The sequence below is a fragment of the Protopterus annectens genome, chromosome 7.part0 (assembly GCF_019279795.1).
Source record: "Protopterus annectens isolate FY-2018-M chromosome 7.part0, PAN1.0, whole genome shotgun sequence".
Classification (NCBI taxonomy): Eukaryota; Metazoa; Chordata; order Ceratodontiformes; family Protopteridae; genus Protopterus; species Protopterus annectens.
In genome coordinates, this window is record NC_056739.1 from 1,495,829,540 (window position 1) to 1,495,843,700 (window position 14,161).

The following is a 14,161-nucleotide window of genomic DNA, read 5'->3' on the forward strand; positions in this document are numbered from 1 at the left end:
GTCCATACTGACACCGAAGATGATGATAGTACTGTTGAGGCACATGTGGCGTTATCAGGGCCTGACAATGCACCATCGTTTGACATCCCCCTTTTAGCCATCCCAACCCCGCACACAGTTACAGTGCCTATATATACCCCATCACCAGAAGCCACAGTGGAGGGACAGCTGGCATTTGGTGGCATTGGACAGGAAAGTGTGGTAACCATGCCTACTGTGTCTGATCACAGCAGGCATAGCCATATGTCCAGCAGGGCACTACATAGGCAGATGTCCCAGGGTACTCATGGTAGGGCTGCTGGACATCATGCCCCTGGCAGAGGCGACACAGCTGGTACTAGCAGGTGCATGTTTCAGGCTGTCATGGTGGGTGCAGGCACATATGGAATGTTACACCAGACAGGGCCTGAGGCTGCAGAGGGCTGTTCTCACATCTGTAAGTGACAACATCTGTGTACTGTCTGGTGCCATCTTGGCTTATACCAAGCTCATGGAGAGATGGCATGTGAGATGATGGCCCTCATCAGGCGTGGTGTGTCTGTGCTTGAACATGTGGGTGGGGTGCGTCGACAACCACGTGGATGTAGGCCAGCAACACCAACAGCTGGCAGTCAACGTGGACATGTTAGGACACCATGGGGCTCCTGTAGTGGCAGTAGCAGTCCCTGAAGTGCAGGGGGGTGCTGTCCATACCACACCACAGCAGGCCACATGCAACTGGTCCTGGTCAGTCCCAGGATGGACCTGGTACCAGTGGACATTTGTCATCAACAGGTGACAGTAGCACATCGAGGCTTGTACCTGGAAGTGCCCATGGAACCCCTGGCAGACACAGTCCACGTGTCCATGGCCGGAGGCAGTGAACTGCACACCCTGCCAGGTATGGTCTGCAGCTGTCCATAAGCACCTGTGTAGGGTAACCACATAGCAGAACTGTGTGCATTCATACCCACAAACTATACAAATACACCTAGGGCACCCCCATTCCTACACACACCACAGCACCACACCCAGCTCACCACAGTACACCCCTCACTCACACACACATGGTGTCAAATGTATGGCCCACCCTCGGCCTCTGGCAAACCAACATCACACCCTGTGCATATGATGATACCCGTGCCACATCCCTGTCATCCATACCATCAATGCAGGGACAGGCTAATATGGTTTTGATGCACATGGTGACTGTAAAACAGTGTACCACAGAACAGCAGTGTAACATTTTGTAAGGAGTAAAGTGTAATGTATATATGGCAGGTAGTGTAGCCATCCAGCAATGATGCATTATAGCTGTTAGCAACACTGGTTGATTGTGGTCTCTATATTGTTATCCATTTGTGTGTCAGCACAAGGATGCCCTGTGCATATGATAATACCTGTGCCACATCCCTGTCATCCACATACTGCCAATGCAGGGACAGGCTAATATGGTTCTGATGCACACGGTGACAGTACTACAGAGTACCACAGTACTGCAGTGTAACATGTTGTAAGGAGTAAAGTGTAATGCATATATCTCAGGTAGTGCAGCCATCCAGCAATGTTGCATTATAGCTGTTAGTAACACTGGTTGATTGTGGTCCCTATAATGTTATCCATTTGTGTTGTAGGTGTAGATGTGTCAGCACGAGGATGGTCTGCAGTCATATTCCACAATGGGGTATGGCACTGTGGTGACACCATGGCTGTGACAATATCTGGGGTACAGTTGAACACATGTCACAGGTTACTAAAACGGTTATTGCCTGTGCCACATGGACAGTTGACCCACTGGGGCATGTATATCCAGCAACCTGATGTGGACTCATCCACATACATGCACACTGTTACTTGGCAAAACTGGGACTAGACCCCTACCTAGCTATGTAGTGATACTGAAGTGTGTGGCTTATGTTGCAGACACCACACAGTGTTTAGGGTGAGCTGTGTTCCAGGTTACATGTTACATGCAAAACATCCCCAGACATGTACAGTATGCTAATAGGGGATGTAATGGGTGTATATGGACAATACATAGTGAGACATGCATTCATATACACATTAACAGACACATAACAGGCAGACACACATTCTTGAGACCAGGGCCTATCGCTGCTAACTAACTTGACTGTGTGTTCAATGTGTTACAGGTAGGCTGCATACAACACATGCATAACTGGCCTGGATTGTGGTATCAGTTACCTGTATGGTTGATGGTGACAGTGGTAACCATAATGTGGTACATGGGACATATACCGGGTGCACCTTGGTGTAATGACAATGTACACAGCACCCACATCCCCCAGTGGATATTGTACTCCCTGAAACCCATGATGACAGTCTGCCATACTCACCATCACACATTGGCCGCTACTACGTACAGCCCATAGTATACCCCAACAGTAGTACTACAGGGATATGCATCTAATGCACATGCCACACGCGTAGTAGGGTTTTGAATTGTCATGCCTTACCTATGGGCAGCAACAACACTATCTGTATTACTGTGTGGCAATGGGTATTCCAATAGGAGTATGTGGCCTCAAAATGCTGTACCCTACAGATATACGGACATGCACACATATACACACACATGCTAGAACACAATGGGTATCCCATGCCTATCAACCCATTTGTACAACACTGTTGTGCTGGTACTGCAAGGCTCATGTAGTCAGTATAGGGAGGAGCTTAACAGGGTACATGTAATGTCCCATACAGCAGCAGCCACAACTGACTATGGCAATGGGTGTTCCGTTGGTTGTGAAGGCCCTCATGGAATTTCCAAGTACAGGTGTGCTAATGCACAAACACTGCTATATTCAGCAGGCACATGTACACATGTGTCAGTACAGGGGTGCATCGCTGCAGTTGGTCATAGCTGTGTAGCTAGCTATTGTCCCAGGAGATATGGGTTGTGTAGGGGATGTGTGTAGAATTGTACCTGCCAGGTGGCAGCAGGCACTCTATCGACAGACACTACTGTGGTGACCCTCAGGGTGAGAATGATATGCATCAGCCAATCCTCCAGGTGCCTCCTGCACATGGCCACTGAGGTGATCAAGTTGACATGTATGCAACATGCATTACAACACATGGTTAGTGTCTGTGATGGAGACCTGTACCCAAGCATGTTCTGTTAATTGTGGTAGTGTAGTGGAGGTACCCATGGCATGTGATGTGTACAGGGTGACATCTCCTATATGTGCCAATTCTTACACAGCTGGGCAGACATGTCAGTGTCAATCAAGCTTAGGTTGCCTGAACACATCCCAGCTGGATACCTGCCATCTGCATATCTGTACAGGGACTGGCAGTCATCAGTTTGGCAAGTGGCTATGCAGTAGGATGAGTGTGTTGGCAGACATTTGACAACAATACGTATGCCATAACTACATGTCAGAAGCCCTCACTAACATGTGCTATACAGATGGAAGTCTACAGTTACATTCCACATGTCAGATTATTACCCAGTAAGGGGTATATACTGTGACACAGCTCATACACCAGGGATTCAATATGGAGGGTTCAGAGTCCAGCTATGGCTGCAGGTGTGCCTGTTGTCAGTACTACATTTAGCACTCTGCTCTTGCCAGGGTAAGCACTAACAGTAGTACTGCTATGATGCACTACATAGCAGTGTGACAGCATGTACCCTGGGCTACTACCCCTGTATGTAACACATTCACATGGATAAAAGTGCTGTACGGGCCTCATATACATCTGTGTCCCACACATGACACTCAAACCCCTTGCTACTGTAATGACAGCACATAGGCACATGTATTGTACATGGCATTACATACACTTATTACAGATGTCATTACCCTGCTATGTTATCAGACTGGGTGGTGTGAACTGGTTACTAGGGCTAAGCCATGCTTAGTAAGTAACATTGCTGCAATATAACAGCTGAGCTGATTTGCACACTGGTAAGTGAAGCCTACACTGTGTAAGCGCCCGTACACTTACCCATAGCTTAGCACCGCTTAGTTTCACACAAAGCCTCACAAACGTGCTTAAAGCTGCTCAAAACTGCCTTAACCACTCTGTATCGGACAGCCCTTGTTCTGCCCAGCAACACAAGGAACAGCCCTTGCAGATCTTGAACCCAAGACCCTGTACACTAAAGTCACAACACTTAACCACTCTGCCATGACCACTGTGAAGACAACTGTTGCTTTACCAATATAGCTGTCAATACACATATTGAGTAGCCAGCCGCAGTGGTACAGTGGTAGCGTTGTTGCCTCACAGCAAGAGGTTCTCCTGTTCAATTCATGGCAGGAATGCCTTCTGTGTGCAGTCTGCATGTCTTCCCCGTTGTCGGGTGGCCTCCAAAAGGCATGCGTTAATGGGCGTGCCTTCACTGAAGGTTGGGCGTCGGGCTGGCAACTCGCCACCATAAAAAAATCAACTGCCAATCATTAGCGGACCGGAGTTCCGCTGTGGCGACCCCTAACTGGGAAAAGCTGAAAAGACAAACAACATTGAACAATTGCCTTTACTTCTACAATTGTGTAGTACTTGTTATTAATATGACTGTTGCATCACATATGCTGTTTTATCATAATGTACACATAGCAGATACATATGGTGAGATACATCTGGGAGGGTATACACAACCGTGAGGTTTACACATGACAGGAATATGGATATATACATATCATAGTTCGATATATGTCTACATATACATACACATGTATACTCATACGTATGTACACACATCTGTATAGTGCAATATATATGGCCATGTGTAGATCACTTCGTATGTACATATATATATATATATATATATATATATATATATATATATATATATATATATATATATATATATATATATATATATATATAGATATATATATATATATATATATATATATATATATATATATATGTATGTATAGCTATATATGTATGCACATCCTATGTGTACTGATATGCCTATTTATGTTGGTATACATGTAGATATCTATAATTATATGTGAATACATATCTATTCTTATATACCTATTACTGTCAATATATATGTAGATATCCATACATATATGTACATATGTATCTCTATCTGTATATGTGTAGACATATATTGCTCTGTATATGTATATATCTGAGTGTATATATGTATATATATATATGTACATATACATATACATATCCATCTATGTATGTCGATATGTATATGTGTATATATATCTATATAGATATATGGATAATTATATATACATATATGTTCACCATATGCCCTGAACATGGAGTGGAGCCCTACCTCAGCCCCAATATTCCCAGCCTCTTAGTGCAAGGGGATGTCAGGTATGTATTGCAGGTATATTTGTTGACTATTGCTACTGTAATAGGGATTGTCTTCACAGACATGGTGTGTGTGGGAGGTCACATCAGATTTTAACATGAGCACCATTGGCTACTGACAGACATCTTAAGGACATCATAGTACAGTACCACTGCTAGCACAGTAATGCTCCTGTGGACTACAGCAGAGATATGGCTAATATATGTGGACAGTCTGAAACAGTCTGGTCAGTCCAGAGGTATACACAGAACCCCTTAATGCAAGACATGTGGACCAAGCCTGACAATGTGGATGTTAACAGCAATGTAGATGGGTATATCACGTAAATACAGGTATACATTTACCCCCATAGGTTATGCATTCACACACCCCTGTCTGTCCTGACACATAATAACCGCTGGTACAGAGATGCCATGGCCACATACTACCCACTAGTTAGTGACATACTTCTGTACAACATCCCACTGCTTTGTTTGACATACATGACTATTATGGTGGCCCGGCAGCAGTACTTCTGGCAAGTATCTGGACATAACATCTCACTGGGTAAGCACACTAAGCTGTTAGGCATGTACCAAAGAACTGTGCAGGCTATAGGCAGACTGCCTCAACACTGGCCTACGGGGAATACACATGTACCTACATATATAGCAGGCTGTATAGGCATGTCACAGCACAGAGTAACAGACACCTGTGTGAAAGTGCATAACCACAACCAGTGTGAACAGAGCCACAGCCACATATGGTAAGCTAGCGTAATATTACAGTATATGGATTATCTGATCAACACCATCCTCATATGTGCCACTCACACACTAACCCTACATATACTGGGTCACTACACAGTGTGGTCCGATGCCTGTATGTGGCATGGGACATGTGTGTGTTTGTCCCTACAAACATGTAAGCAGATAGGGTAACATACAGTGGAGCAGCATGTGACATCAGATAGAACAGGACCAGGAACAATGACATCTACAACAGTCTGTACACAGGCTGAGGTACATATTCACAATACACACTGTTGACAATCACTATAAGTACACAGATCTCAGTACTGTACAAACAACCACAGAATCCCCAGGCTATGTCCGTAAATATAACCCCTACTATACATAACATGTATAGCAGTCTGATATCTCACTGGCTTGTTACCAGATATGATGTCAATAAATATATTGTACAGAACATAGGCACATCTTACTACATGACATATGTACAAAGGTTGACAGAGCTATGGCTGGAGGCACAAACACAGGGCCAGTATTGACATGTTGCTGTGATAACCTCATACATTTACTGCTGTAACAGGGTTTGTTGTAACATATGTCCTATGAGGGATATGAAGTCAGTAACTCTCACAGCTGTTACTATCTACTGACTACAATCTTCACACTACCTTCTGCAGTTCACAGATAGGTGCTCTGTGGGTAACACAAGAAGCAAAAGGCACCACACACTGCCCAGTCTGCAGATGACCCTACAGATGGGGGGTTCCTCATAAACATAGCACTGACATGACAGGTATTAAAACATGTAGGACAGCCATATCCACACATACCCTGCTAAACCAACATTACTCCAAATGCAGAATAGCAGCACTTACAGTCTGTAATCAAGTCAGGCACATCCCCCTCCTGTGTGTTGGCCTGTTTCCACAGTGTATGTTGTTAGAGGTAAATTCCCAATCCATCTGTGATGTTGTTTGCCAAACAACATATCTAGTTCCTGCTCACAGTGACACCAGAGAGGGATTGAGAGAGGCAGATGAGGCAAAGATATGTCAGGGAGGGTTGGGAGAGTAAAACTTAAGCATGTTTGTGTCACACACCTACCAGTACAGGGTATCAAACCCCTGACTGACTATGTATTGCTATCACATGTCTATGCAGTTATTGGATGCACCACATAGGTTACATGTTGAGGAGCCCTCCAAAGGTGTATGTGATGGTGAGTGACATCTGCAACAGTGATATGGTAGTTATACGGTAGGTGTAGTACACATGTCTGTCCGCATGAACAGGTGCCAGCTTCAACACAGCCACACTCTCTCAGGGACCCACACACATTGACACACTTGGCAGGGTCAGGAATACAACCCATCACTAGTTAGATTGCCACAACACAGTACTGTGCAGGTATCACATGCACCACAGGGGTTATCTGGAGGTTATATGGGCAAAGGGTATGTGGAGGTATCTGACATCAAACGGCATGCTTCAGTTTGCCAATGAGGGTTGTAGTGAGTGCGAATGTGGTCATAGGCATCATACAACACATACACAGACAAAGGGTGCCAGTACTGACATGCATGGGTGCATTGCTTCACTGGTGTGTAGTGGTTGACTGTGCCAGATGGCTATACAAGGCTAGGCGATGGGTATACCTTGGCATCAGGCCACATGAAAATGGTCTGCAGTGTGGCTCAGGGGTGTAATGTCTGGATTTGCCCACACAGGCGGGTACTGTATTCACCATCCTGTCACCTGGGTAACTATTGCGTGTGGCCATTGCTGTGTATTGCTTGCCATGTATGTGTTCCTTAGTCCTTGACATGGACTGTGTCTGGGATATGCACACATCCCACATGCATGTACAGTGACGTGGAACTATACCTGGGGTGTCTGGCCCACGTTGTGTACACAGATTGTTATCATCAGATGTGCCAGTCCTGGCCTCGTGTGGTGGGAACTGTTAATGGACAGCAGGTTGACCCTGCCCCTACATTGATAGAATGATACAGGTATTCCCTGGTGTCAGTGGCATCTGTCCATACAGGACATGTGTTTCAGGCATGGTATGTCCTTTGTGGGTCACAATTGATAGCACCACAGGTGTTGCAGGTCTCCAGTGGGGAACATAGGGAAGGTGCACTGTCTACATGTCATGCCTATTGGACTGATGGACAGGATGCCATGCCCTCTGTAGCCCACTGCAATAACTCCATGGTTACTATCAGTGGGCAATATGCAGGGTACTACCAACATAGTGGTTGTTGCCTAGGCAAGTGCATGTGTGTATGAGACATGGGTTGAGAGTGTTCTCTGGGTAATACAAGGGCTGCTAACTTGGTTCACTTGGCCTTGATGTCACATGTAGGGGTATGGATTTGTACCCCAGCCTCTCGGCTATTTCACATCCGTTATCCCTGTATGGTGGACATTGTGGCATACTAGGGCCACCATATAACAAATTTGCAAAACCCACTCTACAATGCATCTAGTTGTTACACACTTACAGCCACTTCCCCACAGGATATGAATGACAAATACGCACACACACACACACACACACACACACACACACACACACACACACACACACACACACACACACACACACACACACACACACACCTGCCATGTCTGGGATTAGAACTCCTACCTAACTAGTTTATCACACTACAGCATTACGCCATTATATGATGTGTCACAGAGATTACTGGGGTAAACCTTTCCCAAAGGTGTATTTCACAGTGAATGACATCAGCAGCCATTGCAAAGTAGGGCATTTGAATTGTAGTGAGTGTGACTAGCCTAAAAAGCATTGCTCCCTATACAGACATAGAAACACACACAACAACAGCCACACCTGCTATGTGTAGGAATAGAACCCCTATCACAGTTCTACGTCACACTATAGCATTACGCTGTTATAGGATGTGCCATGGGGATTACTGGGGTACTCTTTCCCAAAATGTGTATTTCACAGTGAATGACATCAGCAGGCTTGCCAAAGTAGGAAATTTGATTTGTAGTGAGCGTGAGTAGCCTCAAAAGAATTGCTCTCTACACAGACAGTGACACACACAGTTGCCATGACTGGGATTAGAACTCCTACCTAACTAGTTTATCACACTACAGCAGCATACAGTTGTAGGATGCACCTCAGAGATTACTGGGCTACAGCTTTTCGAAAGGTGTATTTCACAGTGAATGACATCAGCAGTCTTGCCAAAGTAGGGCATTTGAATTGTAATGAGTGTGACTAGCCTACAAAGCATTGCTTTCTACAAAGACAGAGACACACATAAGCAAAATTGCCATGTCTGGGATTAGAACGCCTAGCCAACTAGTTTTTCACACTACAGCAGTATGCAGTTATGGGATGCACCACAGAGATTACTGGGCTACACCATTCCCAAAGGTGCATTTCACAGTGAATGACATCAGCAGCCTTGGCAAAGTAGGGCATTTGAATTGTAGTGAGTGTGACTAGCCTAAAAGGCATTGCTCTCTACACAGATAGACACACAAACACACACACACACACACACACACACACACACACACACACACACACACACACACACACACACACACAGTTGCCATGTCTGATATTAGAACTCCCACCTAACTAGTTTATCACACTACAGCAGTACGTGGTTATAGGATGTGCCACAGAGATTACTGTGTTGTACCTTTCCCAAAGGTGTATTGCACAGTGAATGACATCAGCAACCTTTCCCAAGTAGGGCATTTGAATTGTTGTGAGTGTGACTAACCTAAAAGGCATTCCTCTCTACACAGACAGGGACATACACACACACACGCACACACACACACAGTTGCCATGTCTGATATTAGAACTCCTACCTAACTAGTTTATCACATTACAGCAGTACATGATTATAGGACGTGCCACAGAGATTACTGGGCTGTACCTTTCCCAAAGGTGTATTCCACAGTGAATGACATCAGCAGCCTTGCCAAAGTAGGGCTTTTGAATAGTAGTGAGTGTGACTAGCCTAAAAAGCATTGCTCTCTACACAGACAGAGAGACACACACACACAGTTGCCATGTCTGGGATTAGAACTTCTACCTAACTAGTTTATCACACTACAGCAGTATGCAGTTATAGGACACACCACGGAGATTACTGGGTACACATTTCCCAAAAGTGTATTTTAAAGTGGATGACCTCAGCAGGCTTGTCATAGTAGGTCTATGGGGAGGGCAGTGTGTGTGCATGGGCCATAACCTATTCATCTAGAGGTTGACACACCACATGCGGTCACACGCAGGGTTATATTCCACAGGTAGGTGTATACAGCTGCTAGATGACTACTTCCTTGTACAGTCATGTTGTACAGCTAGCACTTGCACCACATAGTCTGTAATGCTGATGGATACCAGTGGCTAATGTCTACAGTGAGTGACAATTACACCTCATGTGGTTGTAGCCATTTGGCTGTGTGCTGGTTGGGACAGGCCTCATAATGGATGCTCCTTGTCACAGTCACTGTCTTCCACACATATATGTACATCTACTTTTAGCTTATTATAGTGTGTTGTCCTTGGATATATGTCTGTATTCCTATCCACTGTGTGTGCAAAGCATGACAGGTGCATACTGAGGAGTGTATGCACTAACATCTACAGCTGCCAGATATGTATGGTCCAATGTTGTTTGCAGACATGGGCTTCATTTGTTTGTGTGTGAGCATGCCCAGTATGACCTTTCAGTACGTTGTTGCCTGACATTGCCTTCATTTCACTAAGTGTGCGAGCATGCCCAGTATGCCATTCTGTATTGAATGTGTGAATTGATTCCAGGTAGTTTGTACTTCAGTGCAGACCTTTGTGTTGTACACCTACAGGTAGCAAACTGTTTCTGCTGGGTATCTGTTGATCATTTGGCAATATGGGGGCAAACTGTGCAGGGGATAGTGTGTGCTGTAGGTGATTGTGTCTGTGCTGCTTCAGCTACATGGTACTGCTGTTAGCAGAGATATTCAGACATGTGTACTGTTATACACTGTGATGTTTTCTGTCCTTGTGTACTGTCAGGTGGACATTCTTGCTCACAGTGATGTCTTGGGGAGCAAGGGTGACTGCAGCTGTGTCCGGTATTGTGGGCAGATGCCTACATATTCATGGTAAGTTATGCCATTCTGGAGGGGGAGCTGCACACACTTGCTGCTGGGTCTGTGTATCCAGTTCAGCACCTTGGTACAGTGCTGGCAGAGGATCCCATACTTGCACATCCATGCATGACAGTATGGCCTTATCTTGCTTTAGCAATACCTCACAGCTGTACAGATTCGCACAGGTTACCCAGAGGCATGGGCCATGAGTCAGGACATTACCCCTATTGTGGTGTACGGGCAGGTATGTAGCCACCCATTTATGTGTTTGCAGTCAGGGATTGTGTGTGCACACAGCTTTGTGTCGGACCTTGCACATTCCATGCTGCCCATGCTCCCCTCCCATTATTCTATCCTCTTCCATACATTATGCATACATTCTCTGATACTTTCCTTAAGGTTATCAACCCATCACAGCTATGTGTTGGTGTTGTTCCACAGTTCATGCAGTGGGACATGGTGGACATGTTACTGTGGTTTGTCCACTGACCTTGCATATGGGTTATATGGAGTATGTTATGTTGTTATTTGGGTGTCCATGACATAACATGCATTGGCAGTACGCATGAGACACAGGCCTTTGGCAGAGGCCTGTGGGCCATTAAGTGTTGATGCGGGTCAGATGTGGCAGGCCATTGAATTCTGTCAGTCCTACAGTCTCAGACTTCCATATAGTATATTCCCCTGGGGTGACAGAGTAGGTATGCTAAGTGTTTATGCCAATACCTTCTATCAGTCTTGATCAGGTTGTGTGGATGCTGGCAGAGTGCCATCTATGGCTAGGGACACACCTGCATGAGACACCTGCACTGCATGCTGCATACTTTTGCTACTGCCATATACAGGTGGGGTCATATTGTACCCATTCCCCACAGCAGGGATATGACCAGAGAGGTACTTGTGGGTGGTGTTTGCGTGAGCTGCGTGCATGTGTGCTATCAACATTACTTGCATCTGAGACACAGATATGCATGGGGCATTCCAGTTATGCTGGCATGTGTAGGTACATCAGCTGTTTCCCAATAGATCAGTCCTACCTCCTTTGTGATCTGCAAGTGTTCGGGTAGACAACACCAGTATCCCCTACTACAGGACCAGATAATGTGATGCATACCTGTATGTACAATTCCAAGGGTGTCTCCATTTCACAGTGACACAATATATACTGTATGTCTGGGGTACTTTCCCCTGTGTACTGCTTGCATATCTAGCCCAACAGCCATGCCATGTCAGTCTTTCAGATGGTGACACATATTACCATCATACATTTACAATGGCTTACTGCTAGCATGTGTTATACTGGTGGGAATTGTCTTTGGCACTGCAGTTGTGAGGACTTTTCCCTGTAATCAGCAGTAGTGGGCAATGGCCACCAGGTCTTACCTCAATATGCATACATAATGACCACTCTCACACAATATGAAACACACACCAACCTAACACACACACACCTGCATATTGTGCAAATGCTGAAACCTATCCTGCTACCTTGGCCACCTCTGGGCATCAGTGCTCCACTGGTATTATACCTACACATACATGTTACTACATTTCTACGTAGGGTTGTGGAGGCACACCTGACTGTTACTGCATTTCTAAGTAGGGTTGGGGGGAGCACACCTAACTCTTTCTATATTCCTACACAGGATTGGGGGAGGGGGGCACACCAGACTGTTACTACATTTCTATGCAAGACTGGGGAAGGGGGCACACCTGTCTGTTTCTACATTTATACACAGTGGTTGGGAGGGGGCACACCTGACTGTTACTACAATTCTATGCTGGACTGTAGGAAAGGGCACACCTGACTATTTCTACATGTCTACATAGGAGTTGGGGGAGGGGCACACCTGACTGTTACTACATTTCTACATGGGATTGTGGGGGGACACACCTGACTGTTTCTACAATTCTACACAGGATTGGGGGGCACACACCTGACTATTTCTACATTTCTTCACAGGATTGGGGGGGGGCACACCTGACTGTTTCTACATTTCTACACAGGATTGGGGGGGGGCACACCTGACTGTTACTACATTTCTACACAGGATTGGTGGGGCACACCTGACTCTTTCTACATTTCTACACAGGTTTGGGGGGCACACCTGACTGTTACTACATTTCTACACAGGTTTGGGGGGGGGACACCTGACTGTTTCTACATTTCTACACAAGATTGGGGGGGTCACACCTGACTGTTACTACATTTCTACACAGGATTGTGGGGCACACCTGACTGTTTCTACATTTCTACATAGGATAGGGGGCATACCTGACACTTGTACATGTTTGCTATAACTGTACTGGTATGTCAGGTGCTCCATTTCATTCTGTATTTGAATGTATCATGCTGACTAGAGGCATATCAGTGTACTACAGGTCTTAGCTTTGATTGACATACATATTACTTTCTGACTTCCTACCCTTCAGAACTAACATCCCACTGCCTGACCTGCAGTAGTCTGTCTGTGTAGGGCTGGCGGGGAGGTTACCTATAGGCATCATTCAGAGGCCATAGCGCAGCATTTGTTTGTGTTTGTCTACACCTGTCCTGCTGGCTGAGACTGTTGTTGGGTATGTTCATAGGTTCATAGGTTCATAGGTTAGTACTATGCTAACTGCCCTTGCAAGCCATTTTAAGCCTAGCCAATTATTCCTTGTGAGACTCAAACCCTGTACCTTGTGCTTGCAAGGCAAACACCTTAACCATTAGGCCACCCTCCCAACCCCTCCCTGATTGGCATGTGTGAGTCATATGGACACACATGTGGTCCAGCACATTTCCTGCAGTGGGATTTGTCACCCTGTGTAGTACTGGCTACTGTGGTGACACCAGTATTTGTTACAGATCTCATGGTGCCACTATAGATGTCTACTATCTGCTGGCATACCATTCAGCCACTCGATTCCCTTGCATGCTCACATCCATACCATAGATATAGGTAACGATACATTCTATTCCATTCAGCAGCTGGTAGGTTGAGTGACTTACCTT